This window comes from Mugil cephalus, chromosome 3 (assembly GCF_022458985.1).
Source record: "Mugil cephalus isolate CIBA_MC_2020 chromosome 3, CIBA_Mcephalus_1.1, whole genome shotgun sequence".
Taxonomy (NCBI): Eukaryota; Metazoa; Chordata; class Actinopteri; order Mugiliformes; family Mugilidae; genus Mugil; species Mugil cephalus.
This window is the reverse complement of record NC_061772.1, coordinates 18,352,561-18,367,484: the sequence shown is the minus strand read 5'-3', so window position 1 is coordinate 18,367,484 and position 14,924 is coordinate 18,352,561. Positions and strand designations below refer to the sequence as shown.

At 41.5% G+C, this 14,924-nt stretch overlaps 1 non-coding gene across 1 annotated transcript; it reads left to right on the top strand.

The window, feature by feature from the left end:
* The first annotated feature begins 14,077 nt into the window (after positions 1-14,077).
* trnas-gcu lies at positions 14,078-14,159 on the top strand. The gene has a single exon. It is a non-coding gene; the product is annotated as a tRNA-Ser (tRNA).
* Positions 14,160-14,924: the final 765 nt, after the last annotated feature.

Sequence of the window (14,924 nt, the reverse complement as noted above, 5' to 3'; positions counted from 1 at the left end):
TAAACAACAATAAGAGATGAGCTTAATATATGAATTAATATGAGCTTATCAAAAATAGTTTTGATTGTGTTGTTTTTGTTAAGCTGAGATAATTATTTATCAAATTTTATATGGAAAATAGCAAACTGTATTTGTGTTCGAGAAATCGCTTTCGACTACGTTACTCATTACAAACACCACTACACCTCTCAAGGAAGTGTGTTGAATCCAAATCACATGACCTGCTCCAAGGTATGTTCTTTCTCCTTTTCCTTAGTCATTTAATATAAAGTAGTGTGTGAGTCAAGTGTGGATTTGTAACATGTCAACAGTGTTACTACTATATATTTATTAATAACTTACTCAATTGAATATATAATGTTTAGAATAATTCTTCTGTAAATACGCCATGTGGTGATTGGTTATGTGACTCCATGTCAATTTTAGGCCTGAAAACAGCCAAAATGTTAATTATAATTGATGATGACAATTATATGTTGACCCTAATGCGCAGTGTGATGACAACTGAACATTATCAGCGGCACCAGAGGACATTTACTATTTGGAGTTGCCTTGTCCTTTGCTAAACTGTTATCCTGTGGTTTCTAAAAACAGCGGCCGAGCATTGGTGTTCTGACGACTTTCAGTTTACAACTGTTCACAACTTGTACCCATTTGGGGAGTTCCTATTGAAGGCAGCTAAAGCAACAACATAAAAAGTAAACAAAAATGTAAAAAGGAGCTGGTTATGCCTAACCTGCTAACAGGTCACAGACTGGATCAAAGAATGAGACGGGGATGACATCCATTCAAAAGATTTATTTAAAAGAATTATAATTTGACTGGAAAAGCACAATAAACAGCGTGACATGGAGGTCTGCAACATCACTAATAAAGCAGTCAAATGTGGACAGTGCGGATGGGGAAGGTGCAAAACTAAGCACCAGGAGAACTTTATCAAAGATAAGGTCCAGCAGTTTGTCCACATCGTCTGGAAAGAGATATTGTAAGTAGGTCTTATTTGTAGCAGAGCTGCACATTTTGTATAATCTAACAATAGCTGCAGTGGTGGCGTAATTTATGATTATATGTATGTTTAAAGCATGTCTTTCATATTCAAATATTACAAGAGTCAGCACACCTGTTTGACTGATTAAAGTACTTAATCCTATCATTCATGAGCAATTAAAGGAATGTGTAATATAAATAACTGCCCTTGTAGATTTGTAAGATTTCAACGTGTGCTGCTGGCCTTGAATCTCAGGCAGCTGAGACCTGCTAACGCCCTCGCCTTTCCCAACACAAACCATTTTCAGGAAGTAGTCTTACGGACAAAAGAATGAAAAAAAAAAAAGAAAGAAGGAAAAAAAGAAAAGCCAGGTCACAAGCATTAATGAACTATACATACTAAAGTATGCAAAGGGAGAGTCTGACACAGAGACGAAGCAGCACTGTGCCAGTTAGCGGACAATGGGCTAAATCGGTTGGCTTCATGGTCTGGAGTAGCAAACACAGCAAACAGAAAACATAGTAAAACATAAATGACAACACTGCTGCAAGTAAACATCAGCAGATTAACACCGTGACACCGTGAAAACATCCGTTAGCCAAATAACAAATGCAATTTGAATATGTTTAACGTAGCCTTAGCATGCTAACTCTGGCCATTCATGACACAAACAAAATGTTAGGAAGCCACATCTTGGAAAGTTACCCTCAATTTCTTATGAAAAGTCACATATAATTCACACAGGATACATCAAATGTCAGCTATTAACCTCATGTACGAAAAAGCCAAGTAGGGAGACTCTGCCTTTGAGAAGGTCTTATGCAGAAAACTAACTTTCTATGTAGAAACTGGCTGAAAATTGAAAAGGCTTGCTTCATGACAGAGTTTCACTCTGAGACCACCCAGTCACACTGGCTGCATGGAATTTTTAATTTTTTTTTTAGCTTTTCTCAGCTGGACATGTCAAGGTAAGGTACGTTAAAGAAAACTGTGATTTTAGTCATATAAATTATATTTTGTTGATCTGTCCATCCATTTGGGGATCAAGAAAACATCTGACTTTAGTACAGAGACAGTTTCTAAAATCCTGTTGCAAACCAATACGCAGTATTTTAACCATGGCCTTCAAAATATAACTGTACGTTGATGTGATAGTTAAAATATTTCACATTGTTTCATAATGTTTCACATTGTAACTATATGGTGATGATAGAGCTAAATTAAATACCTGTTGATCAATTTGGGTTGACATTTTACTTTTGCACACAGCAGTTCTGTTTTAAAATGATTGTCAGTGTCTTTTGGAGGCAGATGCTTCCACATTAACCATTTGCCTATGACGCTGCCTGGGGCAGTCTGCAAGACAATGACAGAGGCATCATAAGGGACAACTGTGGTTAATGGCAATAATGTCACATGTTTATCTATTGCTCGTCCCAAATTCTTTTTTTTTTGAGGAGGAGGAGGAGGAGGACTCCAGTTTTTCAATATATCTATGAAATATTTCCTTTAACCTGCAACAGTAACACTGAAAACCTGCATCTAAATCGCACACACACACACACATACACACACACACACACACACACTCACACACACATATACTGACGTACACAAAGACAGCGTCCGCGATTGCTTTTGCAGTAAATGGTATTTGAGCAGCGGGGCTGTTTGACACAGCAGCTATGTGTAGGCTGTGGCCTTCGTACAATAGCCTCGCCCCCCCGGGGAATCTGGATCCCATCTTTAGTTCGGAGCTCATTAAGCCGATTATTCCCATAATCTCTCTGTTGGCAGACAGAATAAAGAAATGCACACTAATAATTGCCTGCTTACATTTTGGTCTGTTCGGCCCTGTGGACTGCCAAGATGAGAGACAGAGAGAGGAGGCGGAAAGATACTCTCAGTTTCCTGCTCTCCGCACGAACACGATTATATCGTAAAGACACAGAGGTGGTGTGTTCTTTCTTTCTTGGCGTGTCTGTCTCTCTCCATCAGCCCTTTTCACTCACAGACATAAACTTGTGCACACACACACACACACACACACACACACACACACACTCCTTTGTCTGTCTCCTGTCAGGGAGTTCGTGACATGACTGACAGCTCTGACACCACCAATCAGCTGCAGCTCAGCAAGGTCACCCGCTGCTGCACGCCTCCGATTGGCCGCTACATCTCTACCTGTCGTCCTTGTCTGCTTTGATCACTCCATGTTAGTGGGCATCTGTGTGTGTGTGTGTGTGTGTGTGTGTGTGTAGATGTGGACACACCTCCCTGATGTTGCTATCTCCTCCCTAGGTAGGTTTTCCTGGTGTGTGTGTGTGTGTGTGTGTGTGTCTGTGCGTGCATGTAGGTTTTTTTCAAGTGGGAAATACAATGGGGTTAAGTTGGGACAGGAAGGTGTGTGGTGTAAATTCAAGCTGAGACAGGTTGTTAACGAAGGTAATTAAATCACAGCAAAGTCAATTAAAAGTGTGTGTGTGTGTGTGTGTGTGTGTGTGTGTGTGTGTGTGTGTGTGTGTGTGTGTGTGTGTGTGTGTGTGTGTGTGTGCGTGTGTGTGTGCACATTCGGTGAGGCTAAGCGGCTGAACAGATCGTATCACTGGGAATCATTTTATAGTTTTCTGTGTTTACACTGCCGCCGAATGATGCCTCCGAATGAAAATGTAAATTAATATTTCAGGGAATTTAATTACTTATTGCCTCATTAAGAAAAGTTGTGCTATAACCTCACAGAGATTTAAGATGGCAGCATGCTATAGAAGGAAATGAAATGACGATGCGGCATAGAGTGTTTCTAGGGGTTCAGTAACTGCTTTATGATGAGGCCCCCAAATGCAAAATTTAAACCTTTAAGGTCACAGTCACTGACCACTGTGAGGTTATGATTTTGCAAATTTATCTCCAAGACAAGGTTGCGTCTTCTACACGCTGGGCTGTCCCAGACTGTTCATAAAATTAATGTTAAATGGCATTTCACTTTGCCTGCGAGCTGAATTTAATTTTAATTTTTGTATGTTTTAAACTTTCTTAATTATTTTGCAGCTTGGATTAACATTGACATAACTGAACAAGCTCTTCATCATTTAAAACAACACAGAAGTTCAAATGTTCTCTGGCAGGATAGCTGAGAAGATAAAACAGAATCCCTTTCTTTCATACTTATTCCCCACACCCATCAAAAGTCTGTCTGCCTTGAATAATCCATCAGGCCTTGCAGCCTTGCAGCGCCGGCCCCAGCCAGTGATCAACTCCCTAATGGCCGACACTAATCACATCTGGTTAGTAAGCAGCAGGATCTGCTGCCAGATTCTCCCTGTGCCCTGCTACTGCCTTGACCTTTGTGACCTCGCCGGCTGCCCTCTGACCCCTCGCCACATGATAAGTGCCTGTGACCTCTGACCTGTTTGGATAATTAAAGAGACGTGACCTGGGGGAGATTGCATTGGAAATCTGTCGTTGATGATTAGTATGTTAGCATGAGGTCACGTATGAAATCATCATCTATTTTTAGGAATGTTGTATGAATGCGTGCGTGTGTGTGTGTGTGTGTGAGTGAGTGTTGATCTCAGCCTGGATGTGAAATGCGATTTAACTGAAACCAGCCTGGACTGATACATCTCAACAACTACTGGACTGATTGCCAGTGATCAGACTTTCACCCTAAAAGACTGCATACGCATAATTGTGCACATGCGAATGTGTCCAATGAACAAAGGAAGCTGCAGCAAACAGAGACCAGAGGGCTGATCTGAACAGATGAAAGGCAGCGAGTCTCTCCGGCAGAACGAAGTGGCATTCCACACTTTTCTCCTCCACTTGGTTACTGTTGCTAGGGCTGGAAAACTTTATCCTCCAGATCCTCCAGAGGGATGGCCGCGTCCATGCGATGTCTCCCCTCACATCTCTGTAGATTCAGAGTGTGCGGCTGTGAAGATGGAAGGGTAAATATTAGTGCTAGGATGAGCGCCCATGTATAACATGGACGCTGGTATTCCACTAATATTCAGACCAGTCTTTTGACTGAAGGAATTTTCCATCAGATTTAAGAGAGATGGTGTAAACCTTTGACGGGAGAACAGGAGAACTTGATCTGATTGCTTCACTCTGGCTGGAATAAATACATTCTTCTTCCAGTAAAAAAACAAGAGATGTGGTGAGTTTCCAGGAGGGACAGAAACATGGAGGTAGCAGAACAACCAGCTTTACAAGCAAAGGGGTGAAAGCATAAATGAATCCAGAGTCAATGTGGGCAGCATGGAGGGCTGTTTTCTTCTATTGAATCAATTCAAAGTTGGGTCAAAACAAAAACCTCTTTTGCTGTTATCTATATTTACTTCAGATTTGATACTCCACAGCAGCAGGACCACTTTGTCAGTAAAGTCTGGTAGTGGTGGACATGCAACACACCTAACAGAGAATACAAACTTTATTCAATATTCATGAAACCAGGGGTCGTCAGCGTTTCTCAGGCCAACTACCCCAAACTGACGGAGAGATTAAATAGCGACCCCCTACCTACTATATGTGTTCTATATTAAACTTAGCCTAGTGCTATACATATATACATACATATACATACATATATATATTAACAGTGAATAAAATTTTAACTTTAAACATAGCTAAATGTTGTAGGGACAGTGAATCACCAAGCCATCTGATGGCACGCATACCTTGGATGAATGGATGTTGATGGGAACAAGCTGCACTCTTAGCATCTGTTCTGCTAATTTTGCAGCGTGCCTCGTGATTGGCTCAGCAGCGATAGGGGTGGGGCCTATTGTGTGATTGACAGGTCTCAGCTAGTGTTGCCCTCTGTGGGAAACGGTGCACTGTTGAGACAGCTCCTGTATCACTGAAAGTCTTCTGCCTCCATGTGAGTCTTCACATGGATTTGAATAAAAGTCGTCCATGTTAATATGATTGGCGTCAATGAGCCAGGAAACAACAAAAGCTGCAAAAAAAAAGCTAAACTAATAGCCTCTAGCTCCACAGAGTTACAGATTAAATGTGTCAACATGCCAACTTTCATGATGCTGTATTAAGTTTTGGCAAAAGTTACGCCTGGTTTGACAGTTTTTTTTGCACCTCACGTCAGCGCACCATGTGTATGTGCCAACATATAGATTTAATGATAATAGATCTGTATTATCTTCCTTGTTTTCTGTACTTTCTCCATTGATTTCAAAAAGTTTCTCCTGGACATTAAAACCTCGGCTGACCGGGGAGTTTGAGGAGAAAGAGACGAGAGGGTAATGTGAAGTAGATGTGAAGGGGAGGATCGAAGTGGGTGATGGCGACCTCATGTCACCGAGTTCACCTCAGCGAGCTGTAATTCATTTGACATTTTCCCATGCGCTTAATTGCCATTCATTTCATAATAGAGTACATTGTGTTCATAATGGCAGGAAATGTCAAGTCAGCTTTTAAAGGGGAGGATCCTTGGAAATTGCTTTCCTTTTAGGTGAAAATACACGCCTCTGTCCGCGGCCGAGGCTCCGAGCAGTGTGATGGCAGTGTTGACTCGTATGATTTTCTTCCTGATTCATCAGACCAGAGGTCGAGATACTGTAGCTTTATTCATGGCATTTAACTTGAACCCCTGTCGGCTCAAAACACATAATTTGCCACACGCTCCTATTTAAAGGTGAGCGCCGCTGACACACAGTTAGATCAGCGGGGTTTTTTTTGTTATTTTTCACGATGGATTATCATGATGTTATCTTGTGTTCTGTGCTCCCGCCGAGCTTTCCGTCACCTTTGAAGTATTTCCCAAACTTTCTGACACTTTGATTAGCATGAGCAATGATGCCGAAGGAGGGAAAGGACAAAGAAATTATGATAATAAACACTTGAAGGACCTGAGCGCAAGTACTGTAAAAGATGTAATTAAACACTGTCGCTTTTTGAGTGACTCACGTCTGATACAAAGGTTCAAGTTGTTTTTAGTTTGCAGAGAACAGAGGGCTACTTGGTTTCCACTGCGCACAACTTCGGTGAAAATTATATTTTCTTGCCTCCATCTTCACAAGAATGAGGAATAAAAACTGTGAGTATACAACCTTTTATGCCCCTTTATGCAAACAAAAAACCTCACAAACAACCCGATGTTTCTCAAAGAAACATTTGAGAAGCCACTGAAACACAAAGGAATCAAGAGCTGCTTGGAGTAAAAGGAAAGGAGAAGAAGAAGAAGAGAGGGAGAGGTTGAGAGAGGAGGTGGAGGAGGAGAATAAATGACATTCGACTCCAAGGTCCACCTTGGCCACCTGATTGTTCCAAAATGAGAGAAATGCCCGACCCAGGAACGAAAAGAAAAGAGAGAGAAAAATCAATACAGTGCAATTAAACACAAAGCATGGCTCCGTGGAGCTGAGGGGAATTTGTTATTTATTAAATTCACTCCTCCACCTCCTTCGCCCCGAAACCCCATAACTCGCTCCAGTCTTTAATGCATGAGCTGGTCCTCTCTCATGTCCTCTCTTCAGGTAATCTGACCTTTGTGGTTCGGACAGGGCTGAGAAGATAGCCAGAGAAGATCGGGGAAGTCAGGGGGAGCGTTCTCACTTATTGATCCGAGCCACCATCAGCTGTGCACCAGAAGACGCTTTGATTTTGGAGGAAGCGGGCCAGTCTGGAATATTTTTATGCAGCTATGGTCACACTTAAGGGCATAAAGTGTAATTCTGATTTATTTTTCATGCACATTCATGAACAAACAAGAGATTCAGTGGATTTCCTGCTGTATTAATGCATATAAATGGAAACTAGATGAACGTGTAATGGTACTATTTTAATAAAATGTCCCTTTCTTTTCAAATAGCTGGTATATTTGATGTGGTCGTGTCATATTTTCTGGTTTTGGAGTTCATTTTTCAGCTGCATTTCTGATGAATGTTTAGATATATCATTCATTTAGCTGCGCTAGAAAGGTACAGGATCTTGGCAGTCTCTTTAAATGTCATGCCATTTTTCCTTGGCCAAGATCGTCTTCACTGATACTGTGGGGTTTCCCTCCTAGACCTTTACCCTTTTAAACTGCCATTTTCATAATTACAAATCCAGCTCAAACGCAGAAATATTTTAATATAAAATATAATATATAAAGTTTTCCAGCGATATCAAATACGTGAGGCTGAAATTACTGAAAATGGAAATTAAATTACGTTTTCAGTTTCTGTTTGGAAGTGTTTAAATCGGGTCGAGGATATTAAATAAAATACATTTAATTCAAAGAATTAAACCAGCATTAAATCCCCTAGAAGGACCATGGAGGTACTGAAGGGGGATGGCAAAATGTCTGGTTGATTTTTATATGTATCTTTTTAATTTTCCCCCACAGATTTAAATTTCTTTAATTACACATTAACACGAATCCAACATATTTTAGTAAAGAGATAAATGCAGGTAGAAGACGTTGTCTTTCAGTCAGCACTGCACTCATTAAGCTGACAGTGTTGTAAACCGTTAAATATACACGTCTTGGAAATGTCTGATTCCGTCTAACTACTGGATAAACTCCAGTTTTTGTCAAAGAGGTGGAGCAGGAATGAGGATAGTGAGGCCAACGCAGATAACTAGAAACATGTGACGACACAGATCTGTCACTCAAAGCAGGACCGGCGTTTATTATGCGTAGTTTTAAGCCTTGATACAATTTAAACCGGCGATTTACATAAAAATTATAGAGACCAAACACGTGGACGTCTATGGGGACTGACTTGCCTTTAGAAGCCTCTAGTGGCCATTTGAGGAATTGCAATTTTTTGATAAATGTATAACAATCGGTCCAAGAGAATGTTAGCACAACAACGATATGTAATCCGATAATGGAGGCATATTTCTGACCAACATGTGAATTTTAGTCCAATATTTACTCTCTCTTATGCTCTGCTGTGGCCTCCACCAACTACATAGACAGTCAGTCCAAATCAGTGCCTGAAAGACAATAAAGCAAACCTAATGCAACAGGATCTTCCCTAAATATGTCACCCTCTTTGTCTCAAAGTGACTTTTTTTTGTAAATAAAGTGGTCGCGTTTAAACCCGTTTGGTTGGCCCTGCAAGATCTGAGATTTTCCTCCAGGCTGCAGCTCGTTAAAGGTGGAAAACGTGTTAAAAGAAGGTTAATCTGACAGAAGAAACTGCTGAGGCGCTGCTCGCCACCACACTGACCCCCGCTGAGTATAATCGGAGCAAACGCCTGTTCTGGGAGCATCAAACGCTACTGATCCACAGCCTGATTCAGAGATCAGAGCAGGAAGTGAGGAGGAAATGGTACTATCCTCTTTAATAACATAAAATGAGATGTAGAGGCTTTCGATGTTTGAAATATTAAACAGAGAAGGAGACTCAAGGACAACAGTGTTTTCTCTTTTCTCTGATAATTGTGCGTGATAGACAAGCTGGTCGGAGCATCTCTATACATTTGCGCACACACACATACGCACACACCTGACCTCCACAGACAGCGTCTCCAGAGCTCGCTTCCCTCCCCCCTCCTCCCAAAACCCAGAGGAAATTAGAAGCCTTGTGTCGTTGTTTTCCGTGGACCTTGTTTCTTTTCTTTTCTTCCTCCTCCTTCCCCTCTTCCTCCCGTTCTCTCCCTCTCTCTCCCTCCGTCCGCCTCTGTTGGTGAATTTGATCCAGGGCCGGGATGCCGAAGCGGGGTGAGTAAATGAAATATTGATCCGCTGCTCCGTGGCCTTGCCTTCACCTTGTCCTGCGCGCTGAGTTACCGACTCTTCCGTTCTGCTTGTAATAGGAATTATTACAGGAGGCCGGGGCGAGTAATTACTTGGCATGGCGGTGAGGGCGCGCAGGAGGGGCCGCCGTATATTTCCTCTAAAGAAGTTATTTACCGCACTTGCTACCTTCAACCCAGCTCTGCCCGCTCCCTCCCCTCTGACCGCCCCTCCTACCGCAACCATGTCTTTCTTAACCTTAATTCATTTCCGTTAACCGCCATTAATCATACGGGGCGTCATGGGAAGTTTATCAAACGCTGGACTGAGAGGCTGCGAGGCTAACCGAGAGAACACAAGGGCTGCCTTTCAGGAAATGTCAGGGATCCTGGCCTGTCTACAGTAGAATGCAGAATTTCAAACTCGTCCGGAATTTTGTTCTACTAACTAGAGCCTCGGATATGTTTACACCGAATTCACAAACTAGTCACGGCCTCCCCTTACTCAGTTCTATTTGCTTTGCTTTGAGTTCTACTCAGTGGGGAGCGGTGAAGTTAAGTAGATCCCAAGTTTCAGACTGCTCGGCCTGACTGTAGAGTTACCGTTAGGGCTCTCAAGTCTCATTTCGGTAAGTTCAAACGCTCTCACCCCACACATAACTTTTCTCACGCGAAAAATGAAAAATAAAAAAAATAAAAAAATAAATCGCCGCACATAAACTTTAAAAGAGATTAGTAATCTATGAACAGATGAGGCGAGGCAGGCTGCTCTGCTTCAATCAGTGACCAATCAGCCAATCAGAAAATATCAGCGACGAATGAGCCTATCAGAAAATAGTATTTGTCGTTGCCAGGTGAATTAGGAGCGCCCTAACCACGCCTTCCACAAAACCGTGTACTCGTCAAAGAAGAACTGGAAGTGGAAGTCCGTGATCTGGTAATCACTTAATCGCTTAATTTATTATTATTATTATTATTAACATTATTAGTATTATTACAATAATTGATAAATTCAAAATTTGAAAGCCCTGGTTACCGTCATTGGTCGCTAGCCTTCCCTTTAACCATTTAATTGGTCTGCACCTCACTACAAACTTCTTTTTTTTTTTAACAAATTACAGTGTAAGTTCACGGACGAATTAAAAAAGAGATTTCCATGTTTTTGTCTCGGTCAGGATCCATTTGTGTGTGACATGCAAATCTGGTCGCCCTAGTAGTCTACTGCCGCATTTGTGTGAGCCACATCTCCTTAACAACACGTTTTGCCGAATGTGCTTTTGAGCATGTAACAGAGGCATTGAAATGCAAAATGACAAAATTAAGTACACTTAAAAAACAAAACAAAACAAAACAAAACGTCAGCATCCATGCTAACATCCCTTAAATTTCAAGTGTGCCGCGGATGTATTTTCATTGTGGTACCAGAAAGTGCAGAACCATGGTGATGGTACTTACAGATGGAAAATTCAATGAGGGAAATAGTTAACGGAGGAAATAAACTACAAAAAAAAGATATTTTTAGCTATTTTCAGCCAAGGTTATCAGACGACATCCTTAGGTAACTGCCTTACAGGCACAAAGATTTCTTGAACACCAAATGGAGAATGGCCTTGGTTCGGGAGCTGCTTCACCACTAACTGATGAGCTAAAATCCAAAATACTCCTTCACCGACAATCAGCTCTCCCTTTTCCTGGAGCCTCTTAATTATATGTTCTTTCATTATGTCTTCATTAATTCTAGCATCTAGATTTAGCTTCTTTATATCATGAAATCTCATTTAAAGCCGTTTTCCGCAAAACCAAACAAAACAGTTCCTGTACATAACAAGGTTCTTCACATGAATATCTTTAAAAAGATAGAAGACTCTAAATTATCTGTTTCGACGGACGCTAAATACTACGAGCCAACAGCCCTTCTCAATGTTCACTCTGATCAGGTCAGTCTGTTCTGGCTGAGGTGGTCACGTGAGGTGTTTTTATTCAGATTATTGGTAATCATACTAGTGTAATGATAGACATAGTTACATGTTTTACCGCCCCCAAGTGGCCAAAAGCACCATTAAAGCAGCTTTAAATGCAGCTGGTTGACCACTTAGCATGGTGGCAGGTGTAAAAGGGAGGAAGCGTGGCCCTTGGCCTCCACGAGACAATACCACTTTTATCATCTGTAGCTGTCATTAAATGAAAACACTCTTTTTAACAGTTTCCGAAACTCTTCTCTGTGGTGTTACTGTCATTTCTTCCTTATTTCCTCTAACAATTAAAACAGCGCCCCTCTAAACGTTACGTAGTGAAAGAACGGCGAAATACAACGTTGCGCGCTGTTTTACACAAGGAGGCCAAGCGGAGTTAGCGTCCCTTGGTGGAAAAAACAAGGATGATGAACTAATCTGGTGAGTATGCTGTTATGACACTGCTCACTTGTGATTGGCCAGGACTGTGTCAAGGGAAGCCAGCCACTCTTCGGCCTCACACCAATCAAAATGTAGTATCGTCGTCATCATCATTCACAAAATTAGCAAGTTTTGTTCGCAAAATTAGCAAGTGCAGTCACGGAGGGTGGAGAATTGGTGGACAATTTTACAAAACTACCTCAACGGCAACAGCTTAAGATAAAATCTGACGGCAGACCAACGCCTCAACTAGAACTTCGTACAAAGAGGAAGAAAGCTTTTCTAATTTTTAATGTGGAGAATTACGTGCAAACTCAGTGGTGGCTGGTAGCAGTAAACGTCAATGGTTATTTTATGGCCAATGGCCGTTGAAGTCACATGAAACAGCGACAGACAAGCTGCAACATACGCTCTTCTGTCCCCTACCTCCTAAAAAGCGTATTGATAAATAGAGTTTTTGTCATGTAGAAACCTGCTCAGGATTTCACTTTTAGGATTTCTATGGCGTTCAAGTTTAGGTTGTTCTTTTGTTTAAGAAGATTAATGTTTGTTCCAATCCCCCCCCACTCTAACCCCAACTCTCTTTATCTCATTGCTGCATAGTCACATCTCCTCCACTTAATCCTTTCCTATTTAATGAATGAAATACAGATTGGCGAGAGTTTTTTTTTTTTTTTCCAGTGTGAGGAAAGAGTCAGCGGGAAGAACACCTGCAGCAGTGACCTGCTGTTGTGCTGGAGTTTGATGTATTCTTGCTTCGCTCCACGAGGAAGCAGCCGTTTGTTTGCGTGATAGATCTACTGCGGTTGCGTCCTTGCCTTAGCCGTGGCCCGTCTGGAGCTGCCAAGCTGGGTGATATCCCACTGCATCAGAGTCCCGCTGAAGGTCGCCAATGATGGGATGGAGGAACTAGTAACGATCCATCCTGGGATGGGACAGGGGGCTTAACAAGGCTACCAGACAAAAGCTTTCTTTAGTGCAAGACAGACAAATGCTGAACCTTCTGTTGGCATCTGAACAACTTGGTTTGATTAAAAAAACAAAACAAAACAGCCTTGAACTTCTTCCCTAACATCTGAGGAATTATTTTGAGGCACAAAAAATACTTCTTTTATAAATTAGATTGTAAAAATCATCAGTCACTGGGACTGCTAAAAATGCTTTTTAAACAAGCTATAAAATCCATCTTGAAATAAATGAATGAGGTAAATGTATTTCTAAATCCAGTGAATTAACCAACTGAACTATGCTGGGTCCTAAATGAATATAGCGTAAGAGAGCAGAGGTAAGAATAAAGGTACAAAAATGAATGTTTAGAGCTCAGAGTGATTGGTCAGAGGAAATCAAAAGGTTAGGACTGGCAAAAAGATTAAATAAAATAATGTCCCCTAAGATTCAATATGTAGGATTCATGGGAGACTTGAAGTCTGCATTAAGCAGTTGAATGAATCTTCCAAATATTTCTGCTTACATCCACCAGGATTGTTTTAAAGTTTTCCACTGGTGGTGGTCTTGTTCGGTCATATAAATAGTCTCCACTGCAAAATTCAGCTTAAAATCAAGGAAAAAAACAATTAACCTGAGGTATATAGTACTTAAATAATAATCTGCCATTTTGACTTTTTTTTTTTCTTTTTTAAACAAGGATATCTGTCCAGCTTCTGAGAACTTCCACAGAGAAATACCATTAATAATCCTACTCTTGTAATGTTCAGGAGAGTTTCACCTTCCCGGGAGAAATGCAAACGTTTCTTTTGTGCATGCATCCCTGCTCCTCCCAAGAAAACTGTAGATTTTCCTGCCTCAAAACTGTCCAACCATGTTGCTGTGGTTCTGGTCTATCTTGGGGCTAACACAGAGACACAGACAAGCATCCACACTCTCACCTACGGCCAATTTAGAATCACCAGTGAACCTAACCATTTATTTGTATTTGGACAGTGGGAGCAACCTGGAGTACTTCCTCCTGGCTCGCAGGTGTCGGACTGTGATTTGTGGACAGTGAGACGAGGTGGCCGAGTGGTTAAGGTGATGGACTGCTAATCCATTGTGCTCTGCACGCGTGGGTTCGAATCCCATCCTCGTCGATTTAAGTTTGTTGCTTCAACTTGTACTTGTTGGGACCATGTCAGAGGCTATGTTTCTTCATTTCTCTGTGGCATTAACCTGTCTTTACCATTCAAAAAGGCAGCCGCAAAGACCTGCAAACTGTTGTGCAGTGTTGTCCTTTCCTGAATCGTGAGTGTTGTTTCATTTACTTTCATCACTTCCTCTTCTCGAGCTCTGGTTCTATACACTGATTGGCCAATCAGAGAGATCTCCATCATCGACTTGTACAAATCAACAAAGTTCAAAGGGAACAGGTTCAAAGGGGGCTTGATCCTTTAGAATTAATACAGGATACAGTAGAGACCAGCTATTGATGACACAGGAGACGTGAGGTGAGGTCAAAATAAATTAAATGTCGCTTTGGTGTGGAAAGACCATTGAAGATGCTGGACTGCTGGTCGTCAACTACGGGTTCATGCTGCCGATTCTGTCCTACCATCTGCAACCTCTGCAAAATTTCAGTCCATCAGACCAGGGTGAGTTTTTCCATCTTCAGCATCAGAGGACAGTACCTCAAGTGGTCTTCTGGCGTTATCGTCTTCAAGGTTGTTGCTCTGTTAAATCTGACCTCTCTCAGAAAACAGAATGTTTTGGTTCACAAGAGATTATCTCACTGGATGCTTTGTTGTCTTAATAAATGCTGGTAAAAATCAGCCATGCCACAAAGACTAAAATCACATTAGTCCTGTATAATTAAAGGACTTTACTGACTCCTAAAAAATATTTCTGGACTCATGGGAAAG